Source organism: Protopterus annectens, chromosome 2.part2 (genome assembly GCF_019279795.1).
Source record: "Protopterus annectens isolate FY-2018-M chromosome 2.part2, PAN1.0, whole genome shotgun sequence".
NCBI lineage: Eukaryota > Metazoa > Chordata > Ceratodontiformes > Protopteridae > Protopterus > Protopterus annectens.
In genome coordinates this window covers 570401918-570417027 of record NC_056730.1, presented here as the reverse complement: position 1 = coordinate 570417027, position 15110 = coordinate 570401918, and positions in this window count along the sequence as shown.

The following is a 15110-nucleotide window of genomic DNA, read 5'->3' as shown; positions in this document are numbered from 1 at the left end:
AAGTGCAAGGATGAACTCTTCTTCACATGGATGAGAAGCCAGTTCCAGAAGGGAGGGAAGCCTCTAAGACAGATCTGTCTCTCTGGCATGTCCGATTTATGCTGCAGACAAGGATCAGGTGTTCCTGGTTCTATTTGCTTTATGGATGTGAAACAGGTCTGTTACTGATGGATCACAGGATCCTTTTTGGTCGAGGCATTGGTCACATCTCAGCCCGTAGAGACTGAATGTAAGGCCAAGGCATTGAGGTAGTTGGTATAGGACTTGCTTTCCACACCATGTATTCTTTTCATAGGTAGGTACTAGGCTATCAGCCCTGGGGCTTATATAAGCCTAGCCCAAAAGGTTCCCTGGCTTTCGCCATCCAAGAAAATTATTTTCCTGTGCACCTGTCAAGCAGTGCCACAGAAGTGATCCCCAGGATGAATTTTCTATTTCCCATCCAGTCATCAAGATTTTTCTTAAAGAGGATCAATGAGGAGCTTTGCTTGACATGAATGTGTAGTTTGTTCCAGAGTATGGGAAGTCTCTCGGACAGGAATCTATCCCTCCAGCATGTTCTGTTTATTGTGCTGACAAGGTTTAGGTCCCTGGAGCATGTGGTTCGGTCACCCAACCCACCAAAATAGCCATTGCCCAAAGTCATCTACTATCCCCTTTGTTATATACCTCACCAATATTCACTAACTTAAAGAAAACAAATCTAAATAAACTGGACAACTGCTACAACAAAATATCCAGGTTTGCCACCAGCCTCCCACACAGAACACACCATTGTTCAGCTCTTCACATACTAGATTGGCTGGAACTCCCAAAACTATTATGCCTCCAACAACTCACAATTTGCCGCTCCATCGTCTACCTAGTGCCAGATAAATGTCCATCCCTAAGAAACCTAGTAAAACCAGCAATAGAACCCTCCTCTTATCAGACAAACATCTCCTAGAAGTGTCTAAGACCAGTAACATCTCCTAGAAGTGTCTAAGACCAGTAACATCTATGGGGATGGCTTATTCTCAAAGCATATCTCCAAAATCTGGAACTCAATACCCCAGCCCTTTCTCTGCACTGCTAACCCCACCAAATTCAAACTTCTTCTCAAGACCTATTTCTCTAATAACTGGCTATGCTTCTGCTCATTACCAGGGTGACTTCTCAGCAAAATCTTAACACTAGTCATCCCATATTTCAATATTTTACTCTCTTGGACTCTTTCATTCAAAAACCCCTCTCAGACATATTGCTGTACATTCTTATTCTAATTGCTTTATTGGTGTTAATGCTATCCCACTCCCATGAGATGAATATTTATGTATGGCTATATTCTGTTGTCATACATTCAACTACCAACAATTGTTATGCGTAATATGTATGACTAACCTTTTCTACTGCACTATTATATTACTATTAGTATTTTTTAATTATTTATTTTTTTATTCTTTTGTCTTCAACTCATTGGATTGTATGACTCTTTTCCTATTTAGCATGTTATCTCTTTTACATTCTATTTCTACGTAACATTACTTGTTATGTTACTTGGAGCTTTTCACCCTAGGCCTCTACTGAAAACAGACATGTTTTTCTCAGGTGCAGTCAGACACTCCAGGTAAACAAATGAAAAATAAAATTAAAATAAATAGTATGCATTACCTACACTACTGGCTAACCAGACAGCCAGAAGATTACTTTGAAATGAAGCTTTCTGGAATGCATGGTGGAAGAGCCCTCTCTACTAGTCTGAAATGCCTGAGTACTTCATTCCAAAAAGTATAGTTGCAACAGTCAATAAATAAACCATTTAGCACATGTTGATCTAATCCCTAATGTTTATAGTATTGCTTAATAAATCATTAATAGTGTGTTTCAGCCAAATAAAATTACTGCCCATTAACAGTAGTCCTTCCAGTCTCTAGATTCATTTTTTTTTTAATATCTTTATTGGATATAAGATCAAATGACACAAAAACAGAAATGCAAACATAATACATATTTGGAAGTAATTTTGTGGTACAGCTCATTAAACCACCTATAATTCTTATATCAGATTATAACAGACATTTTTACATAATATTATTTTACTATTTAACTATTAAATAACTGTTCATAAATATAAAAATATTTCATTCATTCATTCTTATTTGATGTAGCACTATTATAGATTTCCAAAACAGGTGTTTTTTTTTTCTCCAGAATTTGTTTGATTTTACCAATTTATTATTCTTGTTTCTTTATCATGGATTTCCTGAAGGAGCAGTACATTTCTATGAATGCAGTTTTGATAACCACATATTTGTAGGTAGAGCAAGTAGTTCCTGCATTCATAAATTGATTAATTATGTAGGGCCACTTCTTCATCTTATTTCTACATACTTCAAAACAGTTAATCTAGCGAAACTGTATGAGTGAAATCTCTACGCTTTCTTTGTGTAAATCGATAAAAATGCAGAGTTTCAGAGTATATTTGGAGATGACCATTGCTGTTTTTGTGTTTTCCACCTTTTTACACAGTGCAGCTTATAAGAAAAGTTTCTCTTCAAATCTGATCTTTATGGGATGCTGATGCAGGCATGTGCATTTTTATGGAGATTTTGTTCTCCTTAGAAACTACTACTGGCATTAACATTCCAATTAATGCCATAACTGATGTCTTAGTGAAGTGATCAAATTACATCTTTCAGGAATTGTAATCAGTCAGAAACATAGGAAAATGTGTTTGCCTTATAAAGTCAATGCTCATGAATATATTCTCCAAGGAATCTGTACAATGGATTATGTAAAGCCATTTGTGCATGAGCAGTCTTTTCATGAAAATGTATTAAATAATTACATATTCATGAGTACAGACCATATTCCTTGTGTGTGTGTGATGTGTGTGTGTGTGTGTGTGTGTGTGTGTGTGTGTGTGTGTGTGTGTGTGTGTGTGTGTGTGTGTGTGTGTGTGTGTGTGTGTGTGTGTGTGTGTGTGTGTGTGTGTGTGTGTGTGTGTGTATATATATATATATATATATACATATATTTGTACTTTATTATTCCTGTTTGCATGTTTCCTACCTTTTTGACATACTGCAGCTTACAAGAAAAGAATGTTCTTATGACTGGGTACATCTTTTATAGGCATTTTTATTCTCATCAGAATGTACTACTTGTATCAACATTCCATTTAGTGTCCCAACTGATTTTTAAGAGAAATGATTAAATTACTTCTTTCAAGAATAATGTTATATATTGTTGCATATGCCTGGTGAGGTAAATATCGAAGGGGACATTTTACTCAATGATTGGTCTTATGAGAGCTGAATAAAATGGAACAATGACCTCTGTGGATCTAGATACCATATCCCTGCTTATATGTTGTGCAACAAAGAACGATTTCCTCACTACAGTAAACAAATGGTGGACAAATGCCAAACAACTGTCAAAATGTGTTCCTATACCCTGACTGCAGAGTCTTCTCTTAGGGGTGTATTCTCAATGTAGTAGTCTACTAGGGCAGATGTCTTTCAAAATGATACTACGATATACTTTGCAGCACCGTGTTTTAGACCATGACTATGGTACCAGTTATTAGTCTGTGTCAGACCTTCTGGGAGGATATTTGTATTCTTGGGGGGGATTCAGTGACTGCATCCAATTTGCAAACATCTGCAAACTTTATCAGCCAGAGGTGCATGACATCAGTCTTATCCTCACAGAAGTAAATGACAACCATGAGCAAACACAGTATTGAGCCTTGGGACATCCACTAATAACCAGCCCTTCTGTATTATTTTTATTTTTTTATTTTTATTTTACATTTGCTAACTGGGAAAGTCCGACTGGACAGTGGGTATTACCTGTAGCCTAACACCCTACTGGATAACGTTTGTTCTCCAATCAGGGTGCGATCTACAGGTTGCCCATTCTCTAGGTTTTAATAGTGTCATTTTACTTAGGGTGTCACCCATAGCTGTTCACATGCTAGTAGCTAGCATCATACTTGCTCACTGCCACTTGTCCTAAAAAGCAAGTGCTCAGTTTCCAACTAGCCCAATACCCCATTTCTATGTAGCCATCTCAATTCCTGGCCCTTTAATACTGTATAGCCACATCAAAACCTAAACTCCCATCCAGTTCCCAATCTGAGTCCTCACTCCCCTACCCTAAGACTCCATTCCCACACTCTAATCATAAAGTCTTTAACTGCTCTCTAACTCTAAAACTCCAATCCCCCTTTCTAAAACTAAATTCTACAATTGCTCCCTAACCCTAAACCAAATATTCCCCTCCTGATCCTTAAAGCTAAAACTCCCTTCTTGTTCCCTAAACTTAAAACTCTCTTCTGACTTCCTAACCCTAAAACTCCCTTCCTTCACTATAATCCTAAAATCTGCCTCTTTCTCCCTAACCCTAAATGCCCCTTACACTCCCTAACCCCTAACCCCCCCCTTCATCTCCTTCCCAGCGGCTCCTTGTCTGAACTAATATTTGAGATCAAGCATGAGCAGCAGCCTACATGATGTAGAAGGTGCTCGAGAAGTCCCAGGATTCAGGGCAGGGCACTGGTTTTTAAGTGCTTGGGCTCAAACGGTTGCAGTGCTCCTACTCTTAAGTGAAGACATATTTTTAAACAGTCACAGAGCAACCATGGACAGCCAAATGGCCACATTCTGGACAAGCATGACAGGTTGCAGATTTAGGACATGCACTAAATGCGTATATATTGCTTAGCAGTCCTTAACTCTTTGGTCCATGTGACAGTTCAAGTCTTTATTACTCTAGAAAACAGACTGTTCATATGATGGTATATTAGTGGCTAACAAATTAACTACACATTTTTTTAATAATCAGCCAGATGAGTGGCATACTGTTACATCGCGTTTATATTACACTGTCGAAAACTCAAACTGTCGACAGCGTAACAATCGACATGAAAATGTCGAAACCCCCGAACATCGAACACACACAAAAAAAAAAAAGAAAAATACCCAAAAACAACACAAATTGCTCTATGCAGGGGGGCAAGCCCCCCTGCATCCCCCACACCTCACGCTACTTAAATATACCAACTCCGAGATCGCACTACATTGCAGTAAACGGAAATCTTCCCTTATGGAGATTTCCGTTTACAAGCGTGATGACTTTCGCTTTCGACATTTTGGTGCCGACAATATCAGCTTCGATATTGTCGGCCTTCGACAGGGTGAAGTAGACCCATTACATCATACATAATGTTAAACTACTAAGGAATGTTTCCCTTTGGATTCAGTATAAATATAAATGTATCCCTTAATTTGAATACCGTAGGACAATTATCTAAGCAGTCTCTATATCCCTTCAATGATGCCTTTGTATCTAGACATAATACAATAGTTCTACAACACTAATTCTTCATAAAGTGATCTAGCATTATGTTCAACAATGCAACTTTTCTGTTCAGTGAGTTAAACTATGCAATAAATTAGCATTTCTATCAGGACTCCCAGACAAAAAATATAATCCATTGCTTATTAGTAATGATACCAAATAGGTGATATCTAAAATTATTAAATATATTAAAACTTCCATGTTACCTCCCACTTGTTCAAATTTTGGAGGGATTCAACTAATTTGTTCTCACACTTGTGCTCTGTCACTCCTAAAATTCTAATTATTTTGAGAAGTTCTGTTTTAATAGTACCAGCATTTAAACAGTGTCCATAACTTGCAGGCTTTTCCATAATTGTTTTTTGCTTTGTCCATATCTCATGACGTAAAAGTTAACAGGTAGTCAGTTAGAGATGAATGGCAGAATTCTTTCCATTCCACTTATAACATGAAATTGTATGAAAATTTTATTTATTTATTTTATTTTACATTTGTTGACCAGGCTAGTCTGGCTGGATACATGTCCATTTTCAGCAGAGGCCCGAGGAGAAAAGCTCCACTATATACTGGTACATTACATAAAATACATTACTATAAGATACAACTTATAAGGATCAAAGAACTAATTGAATGTAGGATATTAACAATACAGAAGCATCATTTTTACAGAAATGTACAGTTCTTAAATTACATCATTTTTACAGAAAATGTATAATACTTAAAATACTAAATACTGTGTAGAATTCCTAATCCCATATTATTAGGAAAAGCAGGAGTAGTAATTTTGAAAAGAAAGAAAGAGATAGCACATACAAAGGTCTATACTATATAGTATTGACAGTTATGATAATACATTTGTGCCAGGGCACCAGTTCTAAGAAATAGAATTGCACATCAGGAAGCAAAGTGTAGATTTAAGTGAGAGGGTAGATGACAGCATCCAGAGGTGTATTGAGTAAAGAGAAGAGATGTTATAGGAAAAGTAATATCTAAGTGGATATAAGGTGAGCTACAGAGGAGGAGTGATACAAGTAGTAGAGACAAGTAGAGAAAGTAATGGAGAGAGTTGTAAAGAGAGCTGGGTACTGAAGTCAGTCAGGATTAGAGCAAGGGCATAGCCAGTTGGATTTGAAATGGTACCTTAGTTGTTTCTTGAAAAGTTTTGATGAGCCTAGGGAGGTCAGTTCTATGGGAAGTTTATTCCAGTAAGAGCCAACAACATTTGTAAACAAGGAGTCACCAGCTTTATTGTGTGATTTGAGAGTAGTGACTAGCAGTTTGTTTGCTGAGCAGAGGGAAGTAAGATTCTTGTAAGGGGTGACAAGGTTATTAAGTATTGGTGTATTATTAGGGTAATGGAGAATTTTATAGGTGATAACTAACTGGTGGAGGATAATTAGATTTTGAAGTTCAAGCCAGCCGAGTTTTTGGAGATTATCACAATGATGGGTACGAAATGGGGAACCTGTGGCAAATCTGGCAATGTTATGGTAGGTTGTGGCAAGTTTCTGAAGGTTTGATTTTGAAAGGTTGATAAAGGATGGGGAGGCATACAGTAATGTAGAGATGAGATGAGTTTGGGCTAGAGACACCCTGCTAGTTGGTGTAAGAAAGGGCTTAAGTCTATAGAGGGCACCTATCTTTTTATTTACAGCTTTGATGGTTAGGTCGATGTGGGAATCAAAGTTCAGTTGATTATCTATTGTAAAGCCTAGCAGTTTAGTTGAATAATCAGGTGTAATGATAGTGCCATTATCAGACACAATAGAGAAGGAGAAGGGGGTAGACTTAAGGGTAGGTGAGAAAAGTAATAATTTGTTTTTTTGGGATTGAGGAGGAGACAGATATGTTGGAACCATTTTTCTGCTGCTGTAAAGACTTTTTGGGTGGAAGAATGGAGTTCAGCTGGAGATCCAGCAGAGCAGATGAAAGTTGAATCATCTGCATACTGAATACATGTGGATGTTGGGAGTGAAATAGATAGGTTATTGATAAATATGGAGAAAAGAAGGGGACCTAGGATGGATCCTTGAGGGACACCGATAGTGACTGGGAGCTGAGAAGATAGATGGCTGGCCCAAAGCACAGCTTGTTTTCTATCCTTCAGGTAAGAGTCAAACCAGTGCAATGCCATAGAGTCAAGTGAGAGAGATTTCAAAGTGTCTAGCAGAAGTTGATGGTTCACCATATCAAAGGCTTTAGAGAGGTCGAGAAATAAAGCAGAGGAGAAAAGGTTGTTATTGCAATTTTTGTTGATATTGTCTGTAAAGGAGAGAAGAGCAGTAGAAGTGCTATGGAAAGGTCTAAAGCCGTGTCGGGAGTCTGCTAGTAGGCTATTATGTAAGAGATGATTTAAAAGTTGTTGGTGTATACAACGTTCCATAATTTTAGATAGAGGCGATAGAAGGGCTATGGGATGGAAATTCGTAAGCTCATTAGTGTTTCCTCCTTTATGCAGAGGAATAATGTGGGAGACCTTCCAGAGAGAAGGAATAGTAGATTCGGTTATTGTTCTGTTAATTAAGATGGAGACTGGGTATGCTAGTTCTGCTGCTGCTAGTTGTAGATATTCGGCTGGTAGTTGGTCGGCTGATGCAGTGCATGGTTTAAGTTTTGAGAGTAATTTACGTATGTAGGTAGTGGAGACTGTCTTAAATTTTAGTGTGGGGGTATTTATTTGAGGAGAGGTCTTTTGAAGGGAAGTGAGGGGAGCCATGGTGTTTGCTAGTGAGGTGACTGTTTCAGAGAAGAAGTTGTTGAATGTATTGGCAATTATGTTGGGAGGGGTCTGAGCTAGGTTAGTTGGAGTAGGTGTTTTGGTATTCCCTGGATGGAGCAGTTTGTTGATTCCTGACCAGAATTTTTTAGGACTAAGATTTTGTATGGCATTGCACTGGTTTGACTCTTACGTATACAAATCCATGCAGCTCTAACAAACAGAATGATGCACTGCAAAATTTGTATGGGATGCATTATTCTCCATAAACATTATGCTTAGTGTAATTTATCCCTTCCTCTCAGTTTTGGTACTCCTTTCCAGTTGATGTGTCACACTATTGCTGGCACTGTCAACCTAATGTTGTTTGGCAGACTCTTCAAGTAGAAACGTATATTAACTGCCTTAGGATAATACAAATAAATATAGAACATAAGACAGTTATGTTAGGCATCTCAAATGAATATGATACAGTTAATCCATAAGAATATCATTAGTTACAATCAGAACAGCATTTCACAATGACCACATGCAGATGTATTTAACATCAGAACTGGAAAGCTAAGTGTTTTTTCTCAAGTTTCTTCACAGCACTTGAGGGTAATTAATCTAATTTTCGACACAAGTTTAAAAATATGTGCAAATAAGAACATTGTACATAAAAATAGAATATATTTTTGTTTTGCTCCCTGTTTAGCTTGTTTTATCCAGGGTTAGCACAAGGAGTCCATTTTATTATTTTTCTTTCTTTCTTTCTTTTCACTTTTCAAGAGGGATACAATCCGTAATGCATTCTTTCATTATACATTTATACGTCATACACATACACACAAACACACACACGTGTGTGTGTGTGTGTGTGTGTGTGTGTGTGTGTGTGTGTGTGTGTGTGTGTATATATATATATATATATATATATATATATATATATACACACACACACACACACACACATATATAAATTGCACAGAAAGATGTACAAATGCAAACTAAACTTGGTTATCCAATGATAAAGCATAATGTTAACAATGGCAGAATTTCTTCATCTTGTGTGCATAACCCAGAATATCTAAATTCTTGGCTAGCATACCTATCAGTTGTATAGATTTTCTCAGAATCTCCAAATTTTTACCTCATATTTTTGGTCCGTTTTTCATAAAATTGTGGTTTTCTGGCAAATTAGTGGCAAATCAATAAAGCTTGAAGTCAGACAATAATGACAGACATTTGAGTTTCAGGCTTCATACCCTTCAGAAAATCCATACTAATACAAAAGCTGTTATTCTACCAACTTTCTACATTTAAGAGCAATATTTAAAAATTGTGCCTATTTATCGGCCTTTGTGTCCCACTTTTATTTATGACTTTGTCCAGATTTCATGTTCTAAGAGACTGAGAGGTATGTTAGGTAAGTAATCTTTGGCTGTAGTACCCTTTCTAACATGACTGTATAGTATCATAGAGTAAGTAAGGAAAAACTATAAGGAGAACTATGTCATGGCATAATGTAGAACTGAACTAGTAAATGCAAAATATTGCCACAAATGCTATATGCCCTTTAAAGCTGAGCTTAAAGATGCCAAGCCACTGATTACATCTGTGATCAATTCTGGTAGAACTTAATCTCCTATGTACAGACACACACATGCACACAAAGACATACCAACATACTACTAAATTACAATGATGTGTACATATTTCACAAATAAACATAAATATTGTGGCTAGCTGACTGCATTGCTCTGACGTGTAAGGTACTTACTTTTTTCCTGTTACAGTTGTACCATTTGCAATCCCCCCAGCAAAATAAGACCACATGCACTGCTTTTCATGAGCTTTCAGCATTGCTAAATAACCTTCTCTGTACTAAATGCATTATACACAGTTTTCACTTACAATGTTACACCCTGACAGGTGTTAAACTAGTTCATTTAACAGGGAACGTCTCAGTGACCATTCATGCATTAAAACTATGGCTTAGATATTACAGAGTATTGTTAAATAATGGGTTCCTTAAGATATTTGTCAATACTTATTAACACCAGAGAACAAAATCATGTAGTTCTCGTAGCGGAAGTATAATCACATATTTATACAGATCTCGAGGTAATATAAATATTGAATGAGATCTACATAGATATAACAAACAATTCATTAGTCGGACAAATGTTTAACTTAGATGTCTATAAGCCTGAAAATATCATGCAGATGAGCATTCCGTTTTCTCAAGTATAGTTTATTAATGCCCCCATTGTAACATAATTAATATTATGTCACCACTATATCTTCAGAAATTTACATAATAAATCTTTTAACATGTTTTTATTTTATTCTATAATTTAAACCTCCCTTCATGACAAAGAGCATAGTAAATTTCACGTATATGACACTAAGGGATCTATGTCAGATTATCGAGTTTTCAGAAACTTGAAATTCATAAGGATGAGAGCATAAGATCAAGTTTCCGAAAACTCGAACAAAAAAAAAAAAAAACTGAAAAAATCTACTTTTTTACATTTATGCAGGGGGCCAAGCCCTCCTGCCCCCACCCCACAACCCCTGCAAATTATATATACCAACTCCAAGATGAAGAAAAGGGTAAATTTCCTGATCCTCACTGTACCACAATCTCCATTCAAAACCTTCACCTTTTCAAAAACTCGATCATATAGTCTCAACCATATGAATTTCGAGTTTGGGATCCACCACCAAGCAGTCATAACACTTTTTAAATAAGGAATCCTTTATAGGTTAACTTTTTTTGTTGCATATATCTTAATAAGTGCAATTGGTTTGTTGTTAATTGTGTACTTGGCTATCTTATCTGTTGGCCTTCCTATATCTTTCCCAGACTGCAAAACAGCATGTTCTTAATTTATTAATAATCAACCCTTTCTTTTAAAAAAATCTCTCTCTCAACTTCCAGTATGGCTGCCAGGACGGCTGCCATCTCAAAAGCTGCTGAACGATGCCTGCTCCACTACAAAGTCGGAATATATGAATATATCCTTAAAAGAAAAAAAAAACAGTGCTGAAGACATTTAGTCATAGGTGAAATATTCTGCACCACAAAATATCTACAAATAATGAAAAAAAAAAGAAGACCCACACAAAATAAATAAACAAATGAATAGAACCGAATAAGACTGTGAACAAGAAAAAAAAGGCAGAATCAGAAGAAGTAACAGACCAACTAGTGTCACTTTCAAAGAGTTGGCTGGAGATCCATGAAATGAGCAATCACTCTAAAATAGTCTTGCAGCCCATGAAAAGAGAATGAATTAGGTCAACTGGGCTCTGGACAAAAATGCCACATCAATACAGGAGATATAGACAAGAATCTGGAGTTAAAGGCCCAGCTTAAGACAGAAGAAATAAGATTATACTGGGTAAAAGCCAAAGAAACAAAGATTTAGAGGACAAGTCCTGAAGAAAAAAATGTTCAAATATCTGGAGTGTCTTGAGACATTTGAATGTATGGACCATAAAAGGGCAATGGTGAAGCTGCTGAGTCAATGGACCCAGACAGCAGAAGATTTGAAAACAGAATGTCATGGTGACTGATTAGACATTGGAGAGGGGGTGGAGAAATTGGGACCTATTATTTTAAGGTTACAAACCTATTAACTCAAATAAAAAGTTATGGCAGCATTATGGCAACCAGGTAAAAAGCTGATGGCAGGGAAGCAAGTGTGTTTGTAGACCAAGAGTACTTATTTAAAACAAGCAGAAGGAGAGCAGCATTTGCAGCAGTCATCAGACTACGTAAAATGAGAGGACTGAGATGGCAGTTGATATTCCTGGTGAACATAATGATTCACATTCATGGGCAGGCAAGTGCCTTTTTGGACCCAGAGGCAGCACTGGAGTCTCGACGTAAAAACCACTGAATCACAGAGACACAGGGGGTAAAGGGAACTGGAGAAGAAACTAGTAAAGAAAATGAGAGGGAAGTACAGAAAATGTGAGGGGGAAGAGGCCTCTTCTCAATGTTCAGAAGAAAGCAAAAATGAAAGCGGCGATTGAGTATTATCCAAGAAGCGAGGAGAAAAACAGAACTGAAGACAGGTAAATAAATTAGTTACATAAAGTAGATGTAGATAGCAGGTCCAGCATAGATTAAGTAAAGCGAGAGAAAGGAAGACTAAACTAAGGGAAAGAAGACCAACATATAGTTGGTGGGAAAAAGTTGGATAAAGTGCAACTGTGAAAAACTATTATTTTTTTTTTATTCATTTTCTCACTTTAATATAACTCCTTCACCTCCTTTTTTTGTCATTTTTATTCTTGGTATGTCCCACTGTGCACTCTTCATCCACTGATCACTGTGATCATTAGCTAAGAAGTAGGAGTGCACCCACATCCCTAGCAAAAGACTGAGCCATGAAGAAGTTATTGGCAGGGGCACAAACCCATAACATGTGAAGTGCTGTAGGAATGACAAGGAAAGTGGTGCGTGCCTGAATACAGACAGTGATGAATGGTGTTGATTATTGCCTGGGAAAGATAATAAATAGAAATTTAAAATGAACAAGCCCATGGTAAAGCCAAAGGCAATGCAGTACATGTGAAAGCTCCCAAGCAGCAGTTTGAAAACTAACACTAATAATGTATATGGTTAGTATAAAGGCATTACCCCTAGTGTGGTAATCAGGTAGTCAGTGAAGTAAGGAATAGTTCATAATCCCGTAATATGGTTACTGAAATGGTGATCTACTGCCAGGAACATGTAAGTACAACAGGGTCAAAGGGACAAAGCCAGACTGGTTAAAATAAACACTATAAACAGAAAATAATAAGAGACAGCCCTATCCTGGCTTATACAGGATATGAACCCACAGGGATCTGCATTCATGTAATAAACACTGCTTACAGATTCAGATATAATAATCCATGCATATATTTAAAAACTGTTAAATGACATTTTGTAGTGATGCATCTGATAACTGTTCAACTGCAGATAAAGAAAACAACTAATATTTGAAAAGTAAAGAGAAAGACAACTGAAGTAGAAAAAACAACCTATAATGAGGAGATGATGTGAACTGGGAAACAGAGGAAGAAGGTCAGTAACAGTACTGAGACAACTGGAAAAGTTTAAGTGGCTTAAAATAATTTGGAAATATAGAGGGTGGTGAAGACAATAAAAAAGAAGCTAAAGCAAACAGAAAGGAAAACTAGACAAATCAGAGTGGCATTGAAGAGCATCAGCATCCCATAAGTAATGAAGCAGCTGCTATACAATAGCAGAACAGAGCATGGCAAGGTTACCATTAGAAGAGTCAACAGGACTCAAACCAAGGAAGGCAGAGTTGTAAATTTTTTATATAGCGTGTGTTAAGGCAGACAAAGATTGGGAAGAGGTGGGGTAGGAGTATTATTACAAAACTAGTGACAAAATTGATATTAATTAATAACAAAGTAAAACTGAGACACAAAAAAGGCAAAGAAAGGCTAAAAGGAACATTAAAAGTGGGAAGGTGAGCAAGATGAAGAATGTAGGAGAGAAAAGTAAAAAGAACTTGAATAAAGAATGAATTCTCCTGTGGCACTTGCAGTTGATATTATATACTCCAGATTCTGTAACTAGGTAGTCAGGGGGTTTGAATCTAGCAGTCAAAAACTGGTATGACTGTGTGTGTGTGTGTGTGTGTGTGTGTGTGTGTGTGTGTGTGTGTGTGTGTGTGTGTGTGTGTGTGTGTGTATGTGGTAGGATTGTTTTCATGCACATATCTGATATATAGCCATGGGGGATCTTCCACAAAGTTTTGTCCATTTTAGCCCCCTATTAAACACTGATGAGCCCCTTTGTTGAACTTTGCTTCGAGGCTGGGGGATGGCATAATGGTCAAGATATTTATCCGACAAACACAAGCTACAGCATTTACTTCTCAACCTTGAGGGGAACTTGGCTAGGCTTAAAATGACCTGCAAAGGTAGCTAATCTAGTACTTAGCTATTAACCTAAATGAGAGAAGTGATTGAAATAAGGCAAAAGGGACAGGGTTACCAAAAAAGACTAATAATGAAGGGGAACTTAAAAATGGCTGCATGGAATGTGAATGGCATCAAGGACAGAGTAAAGAGAGAGATAGGGTATTGAGGGCAATGAAAAGGGACAAGCTTCAGACAGCACTGTTGTAGGAGACACATTTTAAAGAGGGAGTGCTCAAACATATACATAGGTAAGTATTCATAGTAAAAGCAAGATCATCTTAGGGAAGTAAGAGAAACACAAGAAAGGAGGTGGAGAGACTACAGGACTTAAAGAGGCTGTATGCTGGAAATAAAGACAACTTAGCTAGGAAAAAAAATCACAATAGTTTCAAAATAACTCCCATCACAGAGTAGTAAAAAAGCATAAAGGAAGTAGTAATAAGGGTTGTCTGCTTCCAGGAAGAGATGCGTCTCATAATGAAGGACTGGAATGCAGTAACTTGAAAAAGGTATGCAGAAAGAGGGGCAAGAAGAATAAGAGCACAGAAACAGGGCAGTATTTATGGTCAAGAACAGGTCAGGTGTACAATAGTACTGAATATAAACAGAGAGTAGAGGGAGTGTGCTGTGCCCTGATCACAATATCAGACCATGTGTTGGTGGGAGTCAGAGTTAGACTTCAGAGACAAGAAACCTCACCAAAGCAATGGAGCTTTCCACGGTATTGGTTAGCCTATCGGGGGAGGTAAGTTGGTTGATCAAGGTGCTAGAGGTTAGGTGGAGCACAGCACAGGAAGGTGTGTCAGGAATGGGAAACACTGAAGGAAAACCTATGAGGAGAAATATAAGGAATGATAAGACAAAAAAAAAAGAAAAATGACATGGGGTAGGGGGCAATTTGGAAGGCAATAAAGGATGAGCTGAGAGACCTGTCAAGTTAGGAAAAGCAAACTAACTGAGAAGGAAATTAATAGACTAAGGGACTTTAGAAAGTTATTGCAAAAATGGGAAGATGAAAAGATACTAAAGAAAAGAAATTAACTTGAAAATCATATATTTCAAATACCCCCCCAATCAATGAGAGCATAAGCAGTCAGATTATGACAGATGGAAA